The 20,291-nt window shown below is 37.2% G+C and overlaps 1 protein-coding gene across 2 annotated transcripts in view; it reads right to left on the bottom strand.

Moving 5' to 3' along the window:
- LOC141398713 (neurobeachin-like) overlaps window positions 1-20,291 on the bottom strand; it is a 906,809-nt gene that overhangs the window by 308,832 nt on the left and 577,686 nt on the right. The gene's annotated exons all lie outside the window — the stretch shown is intronic.

Here is a 20,291-nt window from a genome sequence, read left to right as displayed (position 1 = left end):
CCACCATCTATCGCAGTTGAGGAGCGTCAGCTGCCACGACAAACTAGAGTAATTTTGGCTCAACTACGCTCGGGATGTCGTCTGAATTTCTATAGAGCAAGACATCTGCTCAGCATGCGTCACTGGCCCGCACGATACACTGCACCTTTTCAACTGTCCTGCAAGAACTCGAAGTATTAAATTAGTTTTACAGTTAACTTGCACAATAGCCACTTTAGTATGTGCCGGCAGGGTTTTGGAGCTTCTCAGGAAGTATTAAATTACTCAAGAAAAAAAAAAATTGTACGGTTGTAAATGAGGCCGCTAAAACTACCTACTGAAAAAATAATCAAAACGATGCAAGAGAAGATCTTAAACTTCACTTTTTTCTAGGGAGGATATAGTCCATATTCCATCCTGATACATGACTGGATGAAATAGTACGATGTGCAAAGTCTGCATCAATCAGAAACTCCCTGCGAGAATTATCTTGGGGATTTCCCATTTTGGTTGGTACCGTCAAGGTTTGTTGGAGCTATTAGGCCGGCATCTCAGGAAGAATGAACTTGCGCAAGCAAAAAATTGTACCGCGGAGAGTTATTGTTCACACAATTTTACTGCAAAATTTTGAACTTATGTGGGGGACGTACCAGAAGGAGTGGACCTATATGGGCCATCTTCGAACTTAAACTAAGTTTTGACAAAATATTACCATACCCAAAATTTGGTTCGAATCGACCATACCCAGCCAGCCAGACAGACGGACATGGCTAAATCGACTCCAAATTGTCTGAAACGAATTTCGTCCAAACATACTAGGGGTCTAAAACCGTTATTTCGATAAGGCACATTTTTGGTCGTATCAAAGTGTATATATCCTTTCTAGCCTAAAGGCTGAGAGTATAAGAATAAACTTTCAAACATAAAATAAAAACACTGCTACAACAACAACACATAATTTGTATTTACGCCGTACCACAGGTTACATAAGTGTTTCAGATCTTTCTATTGCACGGGACTTGCAATCCACAATGGTAATTGTGGAAAGACTATTCATTGTAGCGGTCAAATTAATTCATTTCCTCAGAGACTTCGCTTTTCTGTCCCACATCGACGTTCCGGTAATCTGTCCCACACAGAGACCACGGTTTTCTGTCGCATACAGGGGCTTCGACTTCATGTACTTAGAAGAAAGTAATGTTTTCGTTCCATAAGATTAAGTGGACGAGACGCGACTGTTCATAATTTTGTTTAAATTAGAGAACTATTGTGCTTTATTCATAGTTGCCGATTGTCATATTCCTATGAAAAAAGTTGCCTTTATGTTTTTCTTAAACCCTACTTGATTTAACATTTCCCCCCATTTAAGTATCCTTCATCCATCTCCTCCATCTCATGAAGTCTCATTAAAACATAATCATCATTAAGCAGATAAAACACAGTCATGCTAACGGCAGAAAATAAAAAAAAACACAAGAAAAGGAATCTCCTCAATTCTATGTTTGTTTCTTTACAGTTTAATGAATGGTCAACAACTTTGAGTGAGCATAACCATCGGAAAGCGGCTCTTCAACCATAAGCCACTACGGATGGATTTACATCAAATGTTCTGACTGATGATGCTGCTGCTGCTGTTGCGGCTGTTGTGCTTTATTGTTTGTTATAATTCTGAACAGTTTTTTCCATGCTGCTGCTACATACTGTTGGTCTGTATTTATTTAACTAAAATGTCTGGGAAAACAAATTGTAATTACATTCAACTCTTTAGAGAGAGGCCAGTGGAATGAAAGAAAAAAAAAAAACAAACGACGATGATGATGACCACCGTCAGCCACCGCGGTGGTGTAATCAAATACCTCAAAATATTCAGCAAAAATTCAACCACCTATCTACGTATTTTTGCTGACTTTTCACAGCGAAATGAAGCATTTTTTTTAAACATTGAGGGCAACATAAAAATCTTTTACAAGTATCCTACAATATCTGTCCAGCAACAACAACACCGAATCATTCAACCTAACAACAAAATCCAGTCCGAATAAAAACGAGAAAAAATATAACAAAAAAAATGTTCAAGTACATCACAAGTTTTTCTGGTAGCTTGTGAAAAAGGAAGAACCAAATCAAAATGTTAGTAGGACTATAAGTCGGCAAAAGTTTTTGCAGCAAAAAATAATTTGCATGCGCAGCATAATTTTCCAACGTTTTTTTCTTTTTATTCTCGTCGTTGCTATTCCATACCACGAGTGGTTTAACTTTTTGACTAGAAATAAAGAGGATAAGGAGTAGCTGTGTTATAGAAAAATCACAGCAATGATAAGGGACACTGGATAAGGGATGTATTTTCAGTGAAAGAACAAAAATATTGGACAAGTTATCGATAATTTTCCCATATCTTAAGTCAAACGCTGGAACTCCAAAAAGGCTACGCCTAGTGGATAAAGGGGATTTACTTACTTTTACACGCAGGAAAATGAGCATCATTCAAATATTTGTTTAGGTTTGTATGTCTGCCTGGGCGCACAATATCTTACGAAGGAAATAACCGAATAGTTCAAACTTTGTACATAGGAGTACGGAAGTTATATCAACTCCTTCTGTTATCACTCCTGATCAAATTGATCGCTTTGAAATTTTAAACACGTGTAGTAAATGCAAAAGGTCAACCAACTAAAACAACTGAAAAGAACGATAACACTGAAAGGAAGAACAGTGGATTTTTTTACCTAGTTAGAGGCCTAGAAATATAAATTGTGAAACAGTTTTGAAGAAACCAATCTGTTTTATAACGCTGTGCAACAGTTTTGAGGAAATCGAGCGGAAACAACTTATACTGAGCATTTTATGAAAGTAGAAACGCAAACGAAAAAAAACCTATTTGTTTTTTGGCTTTTATAACGTAATCTAACCATTGCACGATGGGGCTAATGAGAGGTTTTCGAGGCAACAAATCACTGGGACAAGCTAGACCTTCCAAATTTTGTACAGATGTTTATAATGGACTTAGAAACTAATATGCCAAATTTGGTTCATATCGGTTCATATATACATATAGCTCCCGTATATATGTTCGCCCGATTTCAAGCAATTGATGAACCAAACACGGAAATTCTGCCCAATTTTTATGCGATTTGGAAAATACCACGGAATTAGGACTGCAAATAAGTTTGCCAAGTTATATTGAAATCGGTTCAGATTTTGATATTGCTCCCATATATATTTTCGCCCGATTTTAGGTATTTGGTGCACCCATCCCGCTATGTATGTCCAATATTGATGAAAATTGAAATGTGTGACGGATTTTGGTCTAGAAACATTTTTGGTAAATCATATTGAAATCGGTTCAGAATTGGATATAGCTCCCATTATATGTTCGCCCGATTTCAGGCAAATGATTGACCAATCATGCAAATTCCATCAAATTACAATACAATTTGGAAAATGTTACGGAATTCGGACTACAAATAAGTTTGTCAAGTTATATTGAAATCGGTTCAGATATAGATATACCTCCCCTATATACATATGTTCAAATTTCATGGTTTTGCCTGTGATTTGTTATAAGTTAATAAAAAGATGTTTCAAATTTAGTAAAAATCGGCTAAGATTCCGCCACAAAAGCCAACTATTATTATGTATATATATATATATATATATATATTATTATTATATACGTCTATTAAATTTCCGAAATCCAAACGATAACATTAATGGGTTTCCGATTATTCTCCAACCAAAACATAAAAATGTCCACATTTTTAAGTATTACGACATTTGAAATCAGATTTTTATGAAAAGGCGCAGATAGGCGCAGCTAATTTTTTCACAAAATGATAGTACACATTAATACCTTTCACCACATATATATAATATCCTAGATCTACCTAGATCTCAAAAGTTATACTCCAGAGAATACATGGATAACAAAGCAAAATACTCCAAAAAAGACATAACATCATAACTCAAAAATACATTTACCATACATAACATTTTTATTATTTGTTAACACTATCTTATTTTACATACCCATTGAAGAGCTTTCCATGTTTAAAAAATATAAAAATGTTGAAATGTTCTTTTTGGCGCCCAAAATGCTTTCACTACTTATTTATAATGAATGTCGGAAAATGATGCATAAGAAAATATGTCACCATTGCCAGATCAGTATGTCGTTATGTGGTGTTACCAGATTGATTTATTTTCTTATTTTTAGTGATTCAGAGTGTTGGCAATCGAAATCCGTTATTATTTTTTTCAAATTGTTCACTTCAAAAATTGACTTTTTGCCTCGAAAACCTGCTATTGGCCCCATCGTGCATTGGCCATATAGACTTTTTAAAATAAAACGATTTTTTAAACGATTTTCAGGAGGACCCAATCTGCTCTACAAACGTAATTTTTTTAAAGATTTTTAGGAGGACCCAATCTGCGCTACAAACGTGGATTTTTAGGAGGACCCAATCCGCTCTACAAACGGGTATTTTTTAAAGATTTTTAGAAGGACCCAATCCACTCTACCAACGTTGGTTTTTTAAAGATTTTTGGAGGACCCAATCCGCTCTACAAACGTCGATTTTTTAAAGATTTTTAGGAGGACACAATCCGCTCTACAAACGTGGATTTTTTAAAGATTTTTAGAAGGACACAATCTGCTCGAAAAACATGGATTTTTTAAAGATTTTTAGGAGGACCCAATCTTCTCTACAAACGTGGATTTTTTAAAGATTTTTAGGAGGACCCAATTTAATCCACAAACATGGATTTTTTTAAAGATTTTTAGGAGGACCCAATCCGCTCTACAAACGTGGATTTTTTAGGATTTTTAGAAGGACCCAATCTGCTCCAAAAACATGGATTTTTTCAAAAATTTTTAGAAGGACCCAATCTGCTGGAAAGACTTGGATTTTTTCAAAAATTTTTAGGAGGACCCAATCTGCGCTACAAACGTGGATCTTTTAACGAGTATTTAGCAGGACCAATCTGTTCTACAAACATGAATTTTTTTAAAATTTTTTGGAGGACCCAATCCGCTCTACAAACATTGATTTTTTTAAGATTACTACAAACGGGGATTTTTTAAAATTTTTAGAAGGATCCAATCGGCTCTACAAACTTGGAATTTAAAAAAAAAATTAGGAGGACCCAATCCGCTCTACAAACTTGGATTTTTTAAAAAAAATTTAGGAGGACCCAGTGCTTTCGACAAGCGTGGATTTTTTAACGATCATAATCCACAAACTTGGATTTTTTAAACAAATTTAGGAGGACCCAATCCGCTCTACAAACGTGGATTTTTTAAAGATTTTTTTAGAAGGACACAATCCGCTCTGCAAACTTGGATTTTTTAAAGATTTTTTTAGGAGGACACAATCCGCTCTACAAACGGGGATTTTTCAAGATTTTGAGGAGGATCCAATCTGCCCTACAAACGTAGATTTTTTAGGATTTTTAGGAGAATCCAATCTGCCCTACAAACGTGGATTTTTAAGTAATTTTATGAGGATCTATCCTCCTTACGAACGTGGATTTTTTAACGATTTTTAGAAGGACCCAATCTGCTCTAAACACGTGGATTTTTAAAAGTTTTTTAGGAGGACCCAATCTGCTCTACAAACGTGGATTTTTTTAAGATTTTCAGGAGGACCTAATCTTCTCTACAAACGTGGAATTTTTAAAGATTTTTCGGAGGACCCAATCTGCTCTACAAACGTGGATTTTTTAAGAGTTTTAGAAGGACCAACACTCCTCCACAAACGTCGAGTTTTTAAAGAGTTTTAGAAGGACCAACTCTCCTCCACAAACCTGGATTTTTTAAAGATTTTTAGAAGGACCAACTCTCCTCCACAAACGTGGATTTTTTAAAGATTTTTAGCAGGACCAACTCTCCTCCACAGACGTGGATTTATTAAAGATTTTTAGAAGGACCAACTCTCCTCCACAGACGTGGATTTATTAAAGATTTTTAGAAGGACCAACTCTCCTCCACAGACGTGGATTTATTAAAGATTTTTAGAAGGACCCAAACCGGTCTACAATGGTCGACTTTTTAAAGGGCCCAATCTGCTTTTTAGAAGGACCCAATCTGCTTGAAAAACTTGGATTTTTTTAAAGATTTTTAGGACGACCCAATCTGCTCTACAAACGTGGATATTTTAAAGATTTTTAGGAGGACTCTATCTGCCCTACAAGCGTGGACTTTTTAAAGATTTTTAGGAGGACCCAATCTGCCCTACAAACGTGGAGTTTTTAAAGATTTTTAGGAGGGCCCAATCTGCCCTACAAACGTGGATTTTTTAAAGATTTTTAGGAGGACCCAATCTGCCCTACAAACGTGGATTTTTTAAAGATTTTTAGGAGGACCCAATCTGCCCTACAAACGTGGATTTTTTAAAGATTTTTAGGAGGACCCAATCCGCTCTACAAACGTGGATTTTTTAAATCCGCTATAAACTTGGATTTTTTAAAGATTTCTAGAAGGACCAAATCTGCTCGAAAAATTTGGATTTGTTAAAGATTTTTAGAAGGACGCAATCTGTTCTTATAACTTGGAGTTTTAAAGATTTTTAGAAGGACCCAATCTGCTCGAACGTGGATTTTTTTAAGATATTTAGGAGGACCCTATCCGCTCCACAAACGTGGATTTATTAAAGATTTTTAGGAGGGCCCAATCCGCTCTACAGACGTGGAATTTTTTTATGATTTTTAGGAGGACCCCATCCGCTCTACAAACGTGGATTTTTTTAAAGATTTTTAAAAAAGCCCAATCTGCTCGAACAACGTGGATTTTGTAAAGATTTTTGGAAGAACCCAATCTGTCCTACAAACGTGGATTTTTTAAAGATTTTTAGGAGAACCCAATTTGCTCCACAAACGTGGATTTTTTAAAGATTTTTAGGGGTCCAATCTCCTTCACAAACGTGGATTTATTAAAGATTTTTAGGAGGACCCAATCTGCTCTACAAACGTGGATTTTTTAAAGATTTTTAGGAGGACCCAATCTGCTCTACAGACGTAGATTTTTAAGGATTTTTAGAAGGACCCAATCTGCTCTACTAACGTGGATTTTTTAAAGATTTTCAGGAGGACCCAATCTGCTCTACAAACATGGATTTTTTACACATTTTTAGGAGGACTTAATCCGCTCAATCCGCTCCACAAACGTGGATTTCCGAAAGACTTTTAGGAGGACCCAATCCGCTCTACACACTTGGATTTTTTAAGAATTTTTAGGAGGACCCTGTCTGCTCTACAAACGTGGATTTTTTAAACTTTTTTAGGAGGACCCAACCCGCTCTACAAACGTGGATTTTTTGAAGATTATAGAAGGACCTAATCCTCCCTACAAACGTGGATTTCTTAAAGATTTTTAGAAGGACCCAATCTGCTCCAAAAACTTGGATTTTTTAAAGATTTTTAGGAGGACCCAACCTGCTCCACAAGCGTAGATTTTTTAAAGATTTTTAGGATGACCCAATCTGCTCTACAAACGTGAATTTTTTAAAGATTTTTAGGAGGACCCAACTTGGCCTGCAAACGTGGATTTTTTAAAGATTTTTAGGAGGACCCAATCTGCCCTACAAACGTGGATTTTTTAACGATTTTTAGGAGGACCCAATCCGCTCTACAAACGTGGATTTTTTAAAGGGTTTTAGGAGGACCCAATCCGCTCTACAAATGGGGATTTTTTAAAGATTTTTAAGACGACCCAATCCGCTCTACAAACGTGGACTTTTTGAAGATTTTTAGGAGGACCCAATCCGCTCTACAAACGTGGATTTTTTAAAGATTTTTAGGAGGACCCAATCCGCTCTACAAACGTGGATTTTTTGAAGATTTTTAAGACGACCCAATCCGCTCTACAAACGTGGATTTTTTGAAGATTTTTAGGAGGACCCAATCCGCTCTACAAACGTGGATTTTTTGAAGATTTTTAAGACGACCCAATCCGCTCTACAAACGTGGATTTTTTGAAGATTTTTAGGAGGACCCAATCTGCTCTACAAAGGTCGATTTTTTAAAGGACCCAATCTGCTTGAAAAACTTGGATTTTTTTAAAGATTTTTAGGAGGACCCAACCTGCTCTACAAACGTGGATTTTTTTAAAATTTTTAGGAGGACCCAATCTGCTCTACAAACTTAGATTTTTTAAAGATTTTTAGGAGGACCCAATCTGGCCTACAAACGTGGATTTTTCAACGATTTTTAGGAGGACCCAATCCGCTCTACAAACGTGGATTTTTTAAAGATTTTTAGGAGGACCCAACCTGCTCCACAAGCGTAGATTTTTTAAAGATTTTTAGGAGGACCCAATCTGCTCTGCAAACGTAGATTTTTTAAAGATTTTTAGGAGGACCCAATCTGCTCTACAAACGTGAATTTTTTAAAGATTTTTAGGAGGACCCAACTTGGCCTGCAAACGTGGATTTTTTAAAGATTTTTAGGAGGACCCAATCTGCCCTACAAACGTGGATTTTTCAACGATTTTTAGGAGGACCCAATCCGCTCTACAAACGTGGATTTTTTAAAGGGGTTTAGGAGGACCCAATCCGCTCTACAAACGTGGATTTTTTGAAGATTTTTAAGACGACCCAATCCGCTCTACAAACGGGGACTTTTTGAAGATTTTTAGGAGGACCCAATCCGCTCTACAAAGGTCGATTTTTTAAAGGACCCAATCTGCTTTTAGAAGGACCCAATCTGCTTGAAAAACTTGGATGTTTTTAAAGATTTTTAGGAGGACCCCATCTGCTCTACTAATGTGGATTTTTTAAAGATTTTTAGGAGGACCCAATCTGCTCTACAAACGTGAATTTTTTAAAGATTTTTAGGAGGACCCAACTTGGCCTGCAAACGTGGATTTTTTAAAGATTTTTAGGAGGACCCAATCTGCCCTACAAACGTGGATTTTTCAACGATTTTTAGGAGGACCCAATCCGCTCTACAAACGTGGATTTTTTAAAGGGGTTTAGGAGGACCCAATCCGCTCTACAAACGTGGATTTTTTGAAGATTTTTAAGACGACCCAATCCGCTCTACAAACGGGGACTTTTTGAAGATTTTTAGGAGGACCCAATCTGTTCTACAAACGTAGATTTTTTAAAGATTTTTAGGAGGACCCAATCCGCTCTACAAACGTGAATTTTTTAAAGATTTTTTTAGAAGGACACAATCCGCTCTGCAAACTTGGATTTTTTAAAGATTTTTTTAGGAGGACACAATCCGCTCTACAAACGGGGATTTTTCAAGATTTTGAGGAGGATCCAATCTGCCCTACAAACGTAGATTTTTTAGGATTTTTAGGAGGATCCAATCTGCCCTACAAACGTGGATTTTTAAGTAATTTTATGAGGATCTATCCTCCTTACGAACGTGGATTTTTTAACGATTTTTAGAAGGACCCAATCTGCTCTAAACACGTGGATTTTTAAAAGTTTTTTAGGAGGACCCAATCTGCTCTACAAACGTGGATTTTTTTAAGATTTTCAGGAGGACCTAATCTTCTCTACAAACGTGGAATTTTTAAAGATTTTTCGGAGGACCCAATCTGCTCTACAAACGTGGATTTTTTAAGAGTTTTAGAAGGACCAACACTCCTCCACAAACGTTGAGTTTTTAAAGAGTTTTAGAAGGACCAACTCTCCTCCACAAACCTGGATTTTTTAAAGATTTTTAGAAGGACCAACTCTCCTCCACAAATGTGGATTTTTTAAAGATTTTTAGCAGGACCAACTCTCCTCCACAGACGTGGATTTATTTAATATTTTTAGAAGGACCAACTCTCCTCCACAGACGTGGATTTTTTTAAAGATTTTTAGAAGGACCAACTCTCCTCCACAGACGTGGATTTATTAAAGATTTTTAGAAGGACCAACTCTCCTCCACAGACGTGGATTTATTAAAGATTTTTAGAAGGACCAACTCTCCTCCACAGACGTGGATTTATTAAAGATTTTTAGAAGGACCCAAACCGGTCTACAATGGTCGACTTTTTAAAGGGCCCAATCTGCTTTTTAGAAGGACCCAATCTGCTTAAAAAACTTGGATTTTTTTAAAGATTTTTAGGACGACCCAATCTGCTCTACAAACGTGGATATTTTAAAGATTTTTAGGAGGACTCTATCTGCCCTACAAGCGTGGACTTTTTAAAGATTTTTAGGAGGACCCAATCTGCGCTACAAACGTGGATTTTTTAAAGATTTTTAGGAGGACCCAATCCGCTCTACAAACGTGGATTTTTTAAATCCGCTATAAACCAAATCTGCTCGAAAAATTTGGATTTGTTAAAGATTTTTAGAAGGACGCAATCTGTTCTTATAACTTGGAGTTTTAAAGATTTTTAGAAGGACCCAATCTGCTCGAACGTGGATTTTTTAAGATATTTAGGAGGACCCTATCCGCTCCACAAACGTGGATTTATTAAAGATTTTTAGGAGGGCCCAATCCGCTCTACAGACGTGGAATTTTTTTATGATTTTTAGGAGGACCCCATCCGCTCTACAAACGTGGATTTTTTTAAAGATTTTTAAAAAAGCCCAATCTGCTCGAACAACGTGGATTTTGTAAAGATTTTTAGAAGAACCCAATCTGTCCTACAAACGTGGATTTTTTAAAGATTTTTAGGAGAACCCAATTTGCTCCACAAACGTGGATTTTTTAAAGATTTTTAGGGGTCCAATCTCCTTCACAAACGTGGATTTATTAAAGATTTTTAGGAGGACCCAATCTGCTCTACAAACGTGGATTTTTTAAAGATTTTTAGGAGGACCCAATCTGCTCTACAGACGTAGATTTTTAAGGATTTTTAGAAGGACCCAATCTGCTCTACAAACGTGGATTTTTTAAAGATTTTTAGGAGGACCCAATCTGCTCTACAAACATGGATTTTTTACACATTTTTAGGAGGACTTAATCCGCTCAATCCGCTCCACAAACGTGGATTTCCGAAAGACTTTTAGGAGGATCCAATCCGCTCCACACGCTTGGATTTTTTAAGAATTTTTAGGAGGACCCTGTCTGCTCTACAAACGTGGATTTTTTAAACTTTTTTAGGAGGACCCAACCCGCTCTACAAACGTGGATTTTTTGAAGATTATAGAAGGACCTAATCCTCCCTACAAACGTGGATTTCTTAAAGATTTTTATAAGGACCCAATCTGCTCTACAAACGTGGATATTTTAAAGATTTTTAGGAGGACCCTATCTCCCCTACAAGCGTGGATTTTTTAAAGATTTTTAGGAGGACCCAATCTGCCCTACAAACGTGGATTTTTTAAAGATTTTTAGGAGGACCCAATCTGCCCTACAAACGTGGATTTTTTAAAGATTTTTAGGAGGACCCTATCCGCTCTACAAACGTGGATTTTTTAAAGATTTTTAGGAGGACCCAATCCGCTCTACAAACGTGGATTTTTTGAAGATTTTTAAGACGACCCAATCCGCTCTACAAACGTGGATTTTTTGAAGATTTTTAGGAGGGCCCAATCTGCTCTACAAAGGTCGATTTTTTAAAGGACCCAATCTGCTTTTTAGAAGGACCCAATCTGCTTGAAAAACTTGGATGTTTTTAAAGATTTTTAGGAGGACCCAACCTGCTCTACAAATGTGGATTTTTTAAAAAAATTTAGGAGGACCCAATCTGCTCTACAAACTTAGATTTTTTAAAGATTTTTAGGAGGACCCAATCTGGCCTACAAACGTGGATTTTTCAACGATTTTTAGGAGGACCCAATCCGCTCTACAAACGTGGATTTTTTAAAGGGTTTTAGGAGGATCCAATCCGCTCTACAAACGTGGATTTTTTAAAGGGTTTTAGGAGGATCCAATCCGCTCTACAAACGTGGATTTTTTAAAGGGTTTTAGGAGGATCCAATCCGCTCTACAAACGTGGATTTTTTAAAGATTTTTAGAAGGACCCAATCTGCTCCAAAAACTTGGATTTTTTAAAGATTTTTAGGAGGACCCAACCTGCTCCACAAGCGTAGATTTTTTAAAGATTTTTAGGATGACCCAATCTGCTCTACAAACGTGAATTTTTTAAAGATTTTTAGGAGGACCCAACTTGGCCTGCAAACGTGGATTTTTTAAAGATTTTTAGGAGGACCCAATCTGCCCTACAAACATGGATTTTTTAACGATTTTTAGGAGGACCCAATCCGCTCTACAAACGTGGATTTTTTAAAGGGTTTTAGGAGGACCCAATCCGCTCTACAAATGGGGATTTTTTAAAGATTTTTAAGACGACCCAATCCGCTCTACAAACGTGGACTTTTTGAAGATTTTTAGGAGGACCCAATCCGCTCTACAAACGTGGATTTTTTAAAGATTTTTAGGAGGACCCAATCCGCTCTACAAACGTGGATTTTTTGAAGATTTTTAAGACGACCCAATCCGCTCTACAAACGTGGATTTTTTGAAGATTTTTAGGAGGACCCAATCCGCTCTACAAACGTGGATTTTTTGAAGATTTTTAAGACGACCCAATCCGCTCTACAAACGTGGATTTTTTGAAGATTTTTAGGAGGACCCAATCTGCTCTACAAAGGTCGATTTTTTAAAGGACCCAATCTGCTTGAAAAACTTGGATTTTTTTAAAGATTTTTAGGAGGACCCAACCTGCTCTACAAACGTGGATTTTTTTAAAATTTTTAGGAGGACCCAATCTGCTCTACAAACTTAGATTTTTTAAAGATTTTTAGGAGGACCCAATCTGGCCTACAAACGTGGATTTTTCAACGATTTTTAGGAGGACCCAATCCGCTCTACAAACGTGGATTTTTTAAAGATTTTTAGGAGGACCCAACCTGCTCCACAAGCGTAGATTTTTTAAAGATTTTTAGGAGGACCCAATCTGCTCTGCAAACGTAGATTTTTTAAAGATTTTTAGGAGGACCCAATCTGCTCTACAAACGTGAATTTTTTAAAGATTTTTAGGAGGACCCAACTTGGCCTGCAAACGTGGATTTTTTAAAGATTTTTAGGAGGACCCAATCTGCCCTACAAACGTGGATTTTTCAACGATTTTTAGGAGGACCCAATCCGCTCTAAAAACGTGGATTTTTTAAAGGGTTTTAGGAGGACCCAATCCGCTCTACAAACGTGGATTTTTTGAAGATTTTTAAGACGACCCAATCCGCTCTACAAACGGGGACTTTTTGAAGATTTTTAGGAGGACCCAATCCGCTCTACAAAGGTCGATTTTTTAAAGGACCCAATCTGCTTTTTAGAAGGACCCAATCTGCTTGAAAAACTTGGATGTTTTTAAAGATTTTTAGGAGGACCCCATCTGCTCTACTAATGTGGATTTTTTAAAGATTTTTAGGAGGACCCAATCTGCCCTACAAACGTGGATTTTTTTAAAGATTTTTAGGAGGACCCAATCTGTTCTACAAACGTAGATTTTTTAAAGATTTTTAGGAGGACCCAATCTGCTCTACAAACGTGATTTTTTTTAAAGATTTTTAGGAGCACCCAATCTGGCCTACAAACGTGGAGTTTTTAAAGATTTTTAGGAGGACCCAATTTGCTCCATTTGGAGAACCCAATCCGCCCTACAAACGTGGATTTTTTAAAGATTTTTAGGAGGACCCAATGTGCTCTACAAACGTGGATTTTTTAAAGATTTTTAGGAGGACCCAATTTGCTCCATTAGGAGGACCCAATCCGCCCTACAAACGTGCATTTTTTAAAGATTTTTAGGAGGACCCAATCTGCTCTACAAACGTGGATTTTTTAAAGATTTTTAGGAGGACCCCATTTGCTTCATAAACGTGGATTTTTTAAGGATTTTTAGGAGGACCCAATTTGCTCCATTAGGAAAACCCAATCCGCCCTACAAACGTGGATTTTTTAAAGATTTTTAGGAGGACCCAATTTGCTCTACAAACGTGGATTTTTTAAAGATTTTTAGGAGGACCCAATTTGCTCCATTAGGAGGACCCAATCCGCCCTACAAACGTGGATTTTGTAAAGATTTTTAGGAGGACCCAATCTGCTTTACAAACGTGGATTTTTTAAAGATTTTTAGGAGGACCCAATCTGCTCTACAAACGTGGATTTTTTGAAGATTTTTAGGAGGACCCAATCTGTTCTACAAACGTGGATTTTTTAAAGATTTTTAGGAGGACCCAATCTGTTCTACAAACGTGGATTTTTTTAAGATTTTTAGGAGGACCCAATCTGCTCCATAAACGTGGATTTTTTAAGGATTTTTAGGAGGCTCAATCTCCTTCATAATCGTGGATTTTTTAAAGATTTTTAGGAGGACCCAATTTGCTCCATAAACGTGGATTTTTTAAGAATTTTTAGGAGGACCCAATTTGCTCCATAAACGTGGATTTTTTAAAGATTTTTAGGAGGCCCAATCTCCTTCACAAACGTGGATTTTTTTAAGATTTTAAGGAGGACCCAATCTGCTCTACAAACGTGGATTTTTTAAAGATTTTTAGGAGGACCCAATCTGCTCTACAAACGTGGCTTTTTAAAGATTTTTAGGAGGACCCAATCTGCTCTACAAACGTGGATTGTTTAAAGATTTTTAGGAGGACCCAATCTGCTCTACAAACGTGGATTTTTTAAAGATTTTTAGGAGGACCCAATCTTCTCTACAAACGTGGATTTTTTAAAGAGTTTTAGGAGGACCCAATCTTCTCTACAAACGTGGATTTTTTAAAGAGTTTTAGGAGGACCAAATCTGCTCTTCAAACGTGGATTTTTTAAAGATTTTTAGGAGGACCCAATCTTCTCTACAAACGTGGATTTTTTAAAGAGTTTTAGGAGGACCCAATCTGCTCTACAAACGTGGATTTTTTAAAGATTTTTAGGAGGGCCCAATCTGCTCTACAAACGTGGATTTTTTAAAGATTTTTAGGAGGACCCAATCTGCTCTACAAACGTGGATTTTTTAAAGATTTTTAGGAGGACCCAATCTGCTCTACAAACGTGGATTTTTTAAAGATTTTTAGGAGGACCCAATCTGCTCTACAAACGTGGATTTTTTTAAGATTTTTAGGATGACCCAATCTGCTCTAAAAACATGGATTTTTTAAAGATTTTTAGGAGGATTTAATCTGATTTACAAACGTGTATCGTATCGTATGTCTCCAAACATTACTCTATATTGTCTAACCTGGCATTCAGCGCAGTATGTGGGTATACATACATACCTTTGCACTACGGTGGCGCCCAATTTTTTCATAGGAAACGGAAATGGTGAATTGGATTATGTTAGTGGACATTATTATTGTTAATTGTGCACTTTGAAAGTTATGAAAACGGAGCACATGCTAATTTGGCCCTCGTTATTACCGCCGACTACCAGAGCAAAAAAAAAAACAAATTCATCTTCCTAATGATAAAGCGATGTGAAGTTCTTCGCAAAAAAATAGTTTTGCTTTCTTCGTGTTTAAAAATAAAAAATATCGCGGTTTTATGCTTAGTTTAATGCGACTCTGTAAAATTTCAAACGTTTTCCGTATTTTCAGGGACATTACGTAGAAGTTTTTTATTGCCTTTAATAATGCATGTTTATAAGCCACTTTAGGCATGCACGGGTAAGAGAACGAAATCACATTACAACTTGGTTAAATGAAATTTTTTTAAAAAATAAAAGCTCCAAATAGAGTAATACCTCTTTTGTGAAGCTGTTTGGAAAAATATTCAAAATATTTGTGACAAATTTAATTGCAGTCGAACAACGTAGCACTTGGGGACCGACGAACTACAACGTTATATGGAAAACTCGTTATAATGAACTGTTCGTTATTGACTAATATTTCGTACTTCAGCTTATTTTTTTTTTTCGATTTTAAAGCGCATTTCTTACCCCAAGTGTATGAAGTATGTTAGCATAGCAGTTCTACCATCAACTTTGGCTCCCTTAGATTGAACTCTATAAAAAAAACCATACACAGAGCAAAACCAAACGTTGTAATGTAATCAACCTTTACTCATGAATAAATATAATTAAAAATGTATAAAACACACGCACATACACCCACAAACCGCACACACAAACACAAATTCAATAATAGAAACAATTCATTGCACTGCTGCTACAGGTGACTCAATATGGCCAAGCTAGCTAGAGAGTCATAGCAATTGGATTCGTCCATCGATCGATAAAAGGATGTTGGAATGATTGGTAGAAATGGTTGGTTGGTTGGGTGTTTGGTGGTGCTCTGTACTGATGGATGGATGAATGAATGACTGACTGACTATAACCAATGAAATATTGGTTGACTGCACTTTTACAATTGCTAGGAATCAGCAATGGCTGTGGCAGTGGGAGAAAAAAAACTGTAGTTGATGCTTACAACATAAAACCAACACAAGGTAGAAAACATCACATACTAAGTATGCACAAACATGATAGACACAATACAGGTTCATTTAACAGGCTTGCGGCTTGCCACACAAAAATGCCATAAACACATAAAACAAGGCGCGGCGACCGACATTAAAGTGTGGATGAAAAGAGAGAAAAATATGCTTTTATGTGTGCATTAAATGTTAAAAGTTCAACAGTTGGGTTGTGTGCGGATTGTGTGTGGTTTTAGCTATTATTTCAATACATATTCATAAATTGAGGAAATTGATTTATTTTTATATGTATTTCTTATTTTCTGACATTGAATTTTTTATGATATTTTCGTCAATATTAAAAAGAAAAGAAAAAGTGTATGCAATGCAAAAAGGTTTAAAAGGTTGCAGAGAGTAACTCCGACCATTATTTTGCTCCGTTTGCCAATGTATAATCAACCACAGGTTGGTGTAGGGAGATGTAACGGATGCCATGAACGTCTACATTTCAGAAATAGTTCTGGCCTTCCCAAGGAATATTGCGATAGGAATTATGTTGTATTATGCTGCGCCAATTTGAGTATTCTCGTCGTCTTCAGATAATGATACTCCCGAGCAACCCAGCAAAAATACCCCCTACAAAATCTCTTACTAACGCATTATTTTTTTAAGGGCATGTCGCGTGACATTTGTGGTTATATTTTAACCATCAAAATCAGTAGAACGTCGCAACTATTGTATGTACCTACTTAATTTAGTGGTCAAAAACAATCATTTATTTGGCGCGACATGCCCTTGTTAAAATAATGGCTTAGTAAGCTGTATTTTTGCTGGGAATCTCCCCAATGGCTGTACCAGCAGCAGCCACTAATACTGAGTTGCATTCTTGGAGTTTTACTGCTATGATTTTCGTAGGAAAATCAATAAGATTGTAGATATTATGAGTCAGAGAAGGATAATAATCGCATCGATTTAAGAAACGATGCTGAACAACAACTCCAGTATTCAGCGTTGTGATTGTTACAACGTAGTAGTTCGTACGAGAAGTGGAGGCAGTGTACTTACAATTCTATTGAAAACAAGTAAAAAAGTGTCAGCTTTGCCGACAGATATATACCCTCAGCCAATGTGAAGCGAAACTTTCACATCCAGACAGATCGAATGTATTTAAGGTCTCTTCAGAATTTTGTGGCCCTTTTTGGAAATTTGAACTTGCCGAACTTTTTTAACAAAAAAACTTATGTATTTAGGGGGTTTTCAAAATGTTGGGCGTAGGCACCGACAAAAGTATGGATAGGATTAAAGCTTAAACGTTTGCGGGGGTATCGATAGATAGGGCTTTTTTATCACACTAGCCTGCGAAAAACATAATACGTACCGCTGTAAACAGGGCCAGTAGGAAAACCTTCGGTAAAAATGTCCAAAGGATCCTCGAACCACACAAAGATGTTGAACAATTATGTGTTTGGTACCACAAGATATGGCCCAAATTTGAACATAAACTAAGTTTCGACAATATTTATAGATACAAAGTTAGGACCAAATCGGTTGCTACGTCTATGAGAAATCGGGCGTACCATTTTAGCGAATATTTTCGAACTTTTGTGGGGGAGGTACCGGAAGGACCTATAAACACCACCTTCGAATTTCATCTAATATTCGAAGAATATTACAATATCCAAAGTGTTGACGAACGCAGTATTCGATTCGAGCCCTCCAGCCACCACATATGGTGCCATAGTGGTTTTTTACAACTTTCGTTCGGGCTGTTTTCGCAAGAAGTATTTACTTGCCCCTGAAAAAACTTTTACTGCCGTAATTGGTGCAGCTAACGCAAGTTGCTTCAACAACAATCAAAGTGATTCGAGAGCAGGTCTTAAAGTGATATTTAAGGATGTGTAAAGTATGGACCAAATCGGTCAGTTCCATCAAGAGTTATCGTGCGCACAAGTTTTCCGAACATTTTTGAAATTTTGTGGGGGAGGTACCTGAAGAAGTGGACCGATATGGCTTATCTTCGAACTTATACTAAGTTTACACAAAATATTACGAAGACCAATTGTGGACCGAATCGGGAGTTATCTCGCACTCCTACCACTACATACGGTGTCATAGGGCTTTTTGTACCTTTCAGGTTATTTTCTCAGGAAGTATGGACTTGCCCCTGATAAAACTTATACTGTTATATGGGGGGCAGTGAATACAAGTTGCTACAACAAAAATTAAAGCGATTCGTGAACAGGTCCTAAACTGAACCTTTCCGAAATTTTGTGTGGGAGGTACCCGAAGGAGTTGACCGATTGAGTCCATATTGGAACCTCATCTAAGTCTGGTAGATGTGCAAAGTATGGACCAAATCGGTTACTTCCTTCAAGAGTTATTGTGCGCACACATTTTCGATCTTTTGTGGTGGAGGTACCGGAAGGAGTGGACCGAACTTAAACTAAGTTTAGACAAAATATTACGAAGGCCAAATTTTGGAACAAATCCGTTCATCCGTTCGAGAGTTATCGTGCGCACCAGCCAGCCAGACAGACAGACGGACATGGTTAAATCGACTCCAAATTGTCTGAAACACATTTCGTCCAAACATACCTGGGGTCTAAAACCGTTATTTCGATGAGGCACATTTTTCCCGTATGAAAGTGTATATACCCTCCCTAGCATAAATGCTGAGGATATAATTACCCGGAGGCATAGCAATCGCTAAGCAGATACATATATACCTACACATTTTGTACAGTGAACGAGAACGGTAACACAAGGATTTGAAGAGACTGCCATAAGTTCGCCTAACGTGACATGACAACTCGTCATTTCCCTTGGGTCGAACCTACTCTCTATCCTCATCAATACACCACCGACTGCATAACCTCTGAGACCCATTGTTTTTTAACCATGGGACCACTTGACTTCAAAACCTCTGAAAACCATATTTTTCTTAGCATGCGGCATGCAATTGGCGCGAATTCATAAAATGCACCAACCACCGATTTAGCAAACTGCCCAATCCCTCAGATTTTGTGGTAGCAGTGAGAAATTTCCGATACATCATCACTGCTGCAGCCGCTAGCAATGTTCCTGCTGGCGAATACCTTAAATAAATGTCCATGTCCAAGACTCAAATCACTCTAGCGGAGCCACAAAGCGCTCTATTGACGCTTTTGCTAACAGCGCGTTAGCAGAGCAATGTTAATGTTAGGAGAGCTATTAAAAAATAGTTTTCTTTGTAAAACATATCTTTTTTAGGGTCTTTACGGAAAATTCTGCCATTGGAAAGCTTATTCTCTGCGTTAATAAAATCTTTAAAAAATATTGCCCGATGTCGCAATATTTACAGTTTTTTGGCGGTGACCCTGTCATCAGGACAATTATTTTGACCACAGATCTTTTAAGGAAAATTCTGCCAGGACAACATGGGTATTATTGGAAAGCTTACTAATACAGCTATCCCCTGCGCTAACAAAATCTTTAAAAAATATTGCCCGATGTCGCGATATTTAATGGTTTGGATAATTATTTTGATCACAGATCCTTTAAGGAAAATTCTTCCAGGACAACATGAGTACCACTGGAAAGCTTATCGAGACAGCTATCCCGGGGCTACACATATCTTCACAAAATATTGCCATATGTCGCAATAGTTAGTTTTTTGAGGTGGAACCTGCCATCAGGACAATTATTTCGACCACAGATCCTTTAGGGCGAATTCTGCCAGGACAACATGGGTACCATTAGAAAGCTTATCGAGACAGCTAATAAAATCTTTAAAAAGTGTCGCCTGATGTCGCTATATTTACTGTTTTTGGGATAAACCCTTCAATAAGGATAAATATTTTGACCACAAATTCCTGCAATAAGGATAATTATTTTGACCACAGATCCTTAAGGGAAAATTCTGCCAGGACAACATGGGTACCATTGAAAAGCTTATCGGGACAGCTATCCCTGCGCTAATAAAAGCCTTAAATATATTGCCTGATGTCGCGATATTTACTGATTTTGGGATAAACCCT

Source organism: Musca autumnalis, unplaced genomic scaffold, assembly GCF_047663935.1.
Source record: "Musca autumnalis isolate F117 unplaced genomic scaffold, ASM4766393v1 scaffold_3, whole genome shotgun sequence".
NCBI classification, from domain to species: Eukaryota; Metazoa; Arthropoda; class Insecta; order Diptera; family Muscidae; genus Musca; species Musca autumnalis.
Note: the sequence above shows the minus strand (reverse complement) of the source record. Positions and strands in the feature narration are given on the sequence as shown.